Consider the following 6,651-nt stretch of genomic DNA (forward strand, 5'->3'; position numbering starts at 1 on the left):
CACATAGAGGTGAGGTGAGTTTGGGAGGTTCTTAGTCGGGTTGTAAAGGGACAAAGTGTTGGGTGGCATCACACTGTGGGGGGCCCTGGAGGCAAGTTGTGTTTAATTTATTCGTATTCTTGGCTGACTACCATACTGAAAATATAACATTAGACAACTGGACAGGAATATTGTTTTTTTTTCACAACTGTAACAAAGGACCATGAGCATCAATAATAAAAGTAATCTCTTAGTTGTTGCCCTACACAGCTTATTACATGAGAAAAGCTGGACAATGTGGTATGAAATTTACTGACAGTTAAAGATAAAGCAGTCTGTGAGGTCTGAAGTGTAATGCTTTCTCATGGTCAGCATTTCAAACACTTCATGGTGTCCTAAATGAATATTAATGGAGTGGACATGCAGCAGTGGTCAGCACTCCAACAGTCTACCCAGGTGTGTGTGTGTGTGTGTGATGTTTCGCTGTGTGCTGTAACCTCTTGCATGTCCTGGTGTTTTCAATGTCGAAAACACGATGGTCCTCAACAGGGCAGGTGTATTGTCTTCTGTCAGCTTGGATGTCCTGCAGCAGAGGATGGCGGTCAGGAACTCGTGAGTGTCCTAAACACACAGCAACACGCGTTCTCTGAGTTTATACACAGAGAAGAAGCTATGAGGAGGAGGTGAAATGATGAAACGTAAAACCAGATGACTTACGTTTTGTTGATGGTCACTAAAATCGGGTGCCTGGACTGAGACAGCCTTCTTAAATGAACGTAGAAGGCTGCTTTTCTTTCGGGAGTCTTTGGAGTTGCGGGCCTTTCTGATCACCATGAATTGTCTGTAGAATGAGAAAGAAAAGAGATCTGTTGTTTCATTTAGTTCTTCAGGTTTGTGGAGGAACTTGAGGGTCACATGTGTGAGTGATGTACCTGATCACTTGGGCCCCGGGCACTGATCTCCAGACCCGCCACTGGCAGATGATGTCCTTGATGATGTCCCCCAGCGTCAGGAGACTCTGCAGGCTGGGGTTCATGTAGCAGCTCTGCCTGATGTTTGGAAATCTGACATACAAACACAGCCAGACAAAAAACACCTGAATGTCAACAGTTCTTCACTGACCAGTCACAAACTGGAGCTCATTTTTGATGGATTCATGCGTTGCTACAACTTGGACCCCATTTACACCTGTTGTTAAAATCCGATCTGTGTCCACACACATTAGACGAATGAGGAAAAATGCATGTTAATGAAGGTGAAGCTTCAAATGTGTCCACATCTAGAGACAGTCTGGCTCACACTGAGTCCCGATCTTAGGCAGATGTAAATGAAATCCATACACAACAGAACATGCAGATATTTGTTTTTTGCTAACTGACTGAGAAGACAAATAATTTAAGAATATGTTGTATATGGTGTTTTAAAAAGGTATAAAGTTTCCCCTAACTAAACAACTCACAAAACTTATTTTTAGAGGGTTTGTGGCTGATTTGTCGCCAACTCAAATGAGGATGAAGGACAAAGATCTGATCTCAATGAGGACAACAAGTAGAAATTAAAAATACCAGGTGTAAACACAAAGCCGAGATGGAATCATGTATTATCTGGATTTATTATCCCATTTTAATACCAGGCATAAATGGGGTGTTAAATTGTGGTGATGTACTCACCCAGTCATTCCTGCTGATGAACTCCTGGCGAGTGTTAAATAGTCACTTGACTGCGCCTCGATGTTGCACTGGTCTTCTTTTTTTAAGCTGTAGATGAGGAACAGTCCTCTGATATTTTTTGTTGTCCACCAAGGAATAAGAAGCTATCCTCCTGCTGCAGATGAATTCTCGTAAACCTAATTGATCAAAAAGAAGTGATATGATGTTACAGACAACAGAGAAGTGGTAGCTCGTGTAAGCTCGAGACTTATTTTGTTTGCTCCTAAATCAAAAAAATGTATTCTGGAACAAGTGTCTTTTCTTTCTTCCACACTTTAACTGGCGAGGAGTCTTCTTGGCTGTTTGATCCAGTTCTGTAGATTTGGCTGGTAAGGTGATGTCAAAAGTGCTCAAGAGAAACATGACTTTTTGTTTACCCCCAAAAGTTTGTGACCCCTTAGAGAGGTTTGCAACCAGCACTCTGAAGTTCTTCTGAGTAAAATCAGTCATTACTAACATGAGTTTACAAAAACTGTGACTACAGAAACTAAAAAGTGCAATCTAGATGACGTGTTGTTCCTTTCTTTTCTTCCAATACTTGCATGGTAATCAAAGTGGTTGATGGGGACACCAACTTTAAATTCTTCCTTAGATTCTTAAATTATCTAATAGAAGTTTTTTTCCTTTCCTGTGTGATTATTCAGATTAGGACCAGTTACATTTATCTTGTAACCCACTGGAGAGGTTGGGAGCCAGTGCTTTAAGATTCTTCTGAGTAAAATAAGTCAATAAATTGCATAGATAGCAAAGAACACGATAAACTTTATTCTTGATAAAGTGTCTTTTCTTTCCTTTCTTTCTTCTAAAACCCACATGGTGATCAAAGTGGTTGATGGTTGGGACATTTGTGGCGACTCATTTCCTTGTCGATTAAACTCAAATTTTAATTTAGACTAATCAACTAGTCTAACAGTAAGAAAACACTCAGAAAGCAGTTAAAATTATTTAACCTATTTCTGGTGCTGACTAGGGAGGGGGTCAACTTTTAATTGTGGAGTTGACTAATCGCACTGATTCCTAGTTTACACCAAAGTTAAATTCTTCCTTGAGCACCCCCTCGATGATGGTCTGCTCCATTTTGGTGTCACTGTCATTGTTGAGAAACTCTGGCAACAACAAAGTCTTTAGAGATTTTTTTTTTCAATTCAACAGGTTTTATTGGCATGATTGTCGTATTAACAGTATTGTCAAAGCATGAGGGATACACAGTTAATAATAGAGCGACAGTGTTATGTGGAGAATTATTGATAAATTAATAGTAGTACACATTAAAGTTATAGTTCACGTTTTTTAATCTACAGGTACATTATCCCACCACTTATTGAATGAAGTAACAAAGCAGCGCCGGTTACCAAATCCAGTATCAGAGGTTCTATACTCTCATTCGACAACAAAGATGTTAAATGTACAGTCACCTATGAATTTCCCTAAATATTTTCTTCAGTAGTCCTGTGGTTGTGAAATATGATGGATAAGATACACGTGGGGCAGACTTTGCTAAACTTTCCAAAAAAAAACATTTCTCATTGTTTTCTGCCCCGTACAGCAGTCAGCCTGTATGTAAATTATGTAGGACAGCAGAGTCTGAAGGCAGGATGCTGCAGGTGAAGTGATGGTGATGCCTTGGTGTACACTGACACCTGGTGGAGAGGTGGTGGTATTACACTTGGTGTGAGTTACACAAAAATGACACGGGGCATTTAAAGGTAAAAAAAAAAAAAAAAAAGTTAAAACAGGAAAAAAACAAACAAACAAAAGTGGTCACTGATCAGAATTTTTTATTCCCTTGTGGACACAACTAAACATAAATATTGAAACATAAAGGTGGACTGCATAATGCAGTATCCACAGGGACAATACAGAAGTAACATCCATCACTTTGCAAACATTGAGAGCTCAGAAGGAGAGGTAAAAAATTTCTTGAAATCAGTACAAACATCAATACAAGCCAACTGAAAAGAAAGGAACATGCTGATCAAATTTAATTTTCTTTTTTTCAATAAAATATAGCATGAACAGGCTCTGTTGTGTTGCTTGTGCCAGCCAAGAAACACAACTGTTATCCATAAAGCTCTGCTTTTGAATAAAATGATACAGAGACAATATAAGCCATATTAAGTGCATACAAAAAAGAAAAAATGAGTGTTATTTGAAGAATAATGCACTTTCTATTCAAATCACTTGTGTTTTTGCTTGTTTCTGAATATGATCTGGTGTCACACACAGTCTAGATGTGTCTTCTCTCTGCATTGGCTGTATACTGTTATGATGTGGCTGTTTGCACACTGCAGGAAGAGTCTAGATATGATCATAAATCCAGATGTAGAAGAGGAAATTTAGTCTTATACACTTAAGGGTGAACATGAAAACATTGAGCACCAAAAGTATAAACACGGGGTAAGTGCCTGAGTTTGTGGAGTGGCTGTTAAAGTACTGTATTGCATACTGATCACCATGAAAAGTATTTTGGTATAAAGTGGCAGACTTGATGTTTTCATGTCAAGAGCCAACCTCCTCCTGAATCCAGGGTTTCCCCCAGTGTTTGGGCCTGATGGGCAAGTATCTCTTGACAGGAGATGGCAGATAGTGTTTTTTTTTGACTCGGGCCAGGCGTGGGCTAGTGATAGGCTGATGGTGGCATTAAGGCAGGGCCTAATAGTTTCTGTTATAACATCATGGCTGGAATCAGGGAATCAAGAAAAGCAACACAGATTTGATAGGGCCCTACATGGGACTGGGTATCTAATGTCAATACCTTTATGGCACTGACCAAATTTCTTCAATATTATTGAGTATTAAAAAATGCCATGTTAGTCAACACCAAATTACCTAAAGAGTAAATCTCATCAGTGTCTCTGAGCAATTCAGTTCTTTCTAGTAGAACAGAAAGTAGTTCTGGTAGATTCTAAAGTTGTTATGGCAGATTCTACTGTCTATGGATAATTTTGAGTAACCAGGCCATGGTTTTTGTAAAGAGACACTGGTTATGAGTTTTTCAAACTTGTTTTGGTGCTTTAAGCACCACAAGTGTGAGTGTGATTCAGTCCAATTATATTAGTGAGAAGGCAAATCTCTCCAAAACTGCAAAGTACAGCAAAAATGGATAAATAGCACTATAGGCCAGGAAAAAAAAAAGTATTTTTGAGCACAGCGCATGCTTGTACCAAGCTCTAATAATGCAGGTGATTGGCTGTTAAGAGGCTTGCAGGCAAAACACTTCATCTTTAAAGAGCTTTCTTAATGTGTGATGTAATTTTGTTTTTGTTAAAATTTTGGATTCGGTATTGAGAAAAGTATAATTCTGGAACTGGTATCCAAGCCAAGGTATTAGAGCTCATACTGGTATAGAACATTTTTGAACAATGCCCAGTCCCTACACTGAGTCATTACTCAGAGCTGACTAGAGATTTGAAATATTACTGCATAATATTTTGTTATAAATAAGTCATTTATTCAACACACATTTAAAAAAAATCAACAACCATAGTTTTACAAAGAATCTGGTCATGTACAGTCTTGGAATGTTGTGTTTTGAACAAGAGAAGAAATAAATTGTGACTTACGTGACTTTTAAATTATCTTTTGAATTGACAAACAAAATATGTGTAATTCATGTCACAAAGGGATCAAAAAACCCTTTTTTCCTTGTCGTTGACTACCTTACATATTTTTCTGAAATAAGGTCCCATGGAGGTTAATTGAAGGGGAGGGACTTCACGTCTCCATAGTGCATTCAGGTTTTAACCATCAGATGTTGCTGATGAGCTTTCCAAGCATCATATCTATGTTTCTAACTGTTGTTTAACATCTTAAAAATACATCCCCTGAAAATAAGGATCCCCAGTCCTTCGTCCCACTGAGGGGGATCAAATTATACAATACACTGAGGGGAACCCTGCTGAATCTAAGCATACAGCATCATTCATGCTGACTGTTTTATGATGCTGCGCTTTGTTTTTATCGAGGTATGTTGTACATTTACCAGTATCATGTACAGTACAGGGCTTCTCTTTGAACCGGTCATATTTCAATAATAAGAGGAACATCATGAGTAACTGTTTGCACTGAGGTCAACACAAGGATCATGTTGTAAGAGTAAAAGCTGTAAAGAGTCATGTCAGGGTTTTTCAAAACGAAAAGGTAAATCTTTGTTGCCGTTCTGTATAAAGTGTCTGATATAGTTGTACGGCCCTACATTTAACAGAGATGGGTCGACAGAACAAAAGATAACGGTAACATGAGTTTAAAAGGGGGAAAATATCATTTGGCCCAATAATCATAAAAAAACAACACATACACTTATAATCCTAATGATTCTAATAAAACATAAAATGTCCAGAACAAGAAAACCTCTGGCACAAAAACAAATGTGAACATCGCTACAACTGCTACAAATGTGAGAGAAACAGATAAATTACTACTTCTTTTAAAATATAAATATTGTTGAGAGTTCTGAGCCCTCATGTCGGGTATCTGCAAGGTTCAGTTTAAGATGAAATATCCACACAAATAGTACGGAGGACCACAATTGTCTGGCATTTCATTATTTAATTAAAACTGTACAATAAAAAAATAATCACAATTCATTTATTAATCTATGAATAAGTAGACTGAATTACAAAGTAATAGGCAATACAAAGAATTATGAAATTATTATTGTTTTTATACATAATGGAATTTAAAATTCTATCTGCAATAATATATAATATAATAATAAAAAATAAATAACTGGATTCATAAATTGAATTAAGAATACAGATTTTAATCAGGCTTTTAAATGCACAATATTAATTCTCCCGATTTTCCCAGGAGGCTCCTGTTTTTATTGTCCTTTCCTGGTTTCCCCCCAAGGTCACAATTTTCATGTATTTCTTCCTATTAATGACAAATTATCACACTTTTTTTCACCCCCTTTTGTTACCGAACCCGTCTCTGACACTGTACAGCATGTATAAGCCCTACA

Source organism: Lutjanus erythropterus, chromosome 15, assembly GCF_056507025.1.
Source record: "Lutjanus erythropterus isolate fLutEry1 chromosome 15, fLutEry1.hap2, whole genome shotgun sequence".
Taxonomy (NCBI): Eukaryota; Metazoa; Chordata; class Actinopteri; order Lutjaniformes; family Lutjanidae; genus Lutjanus; species Lutjanus erythropterus.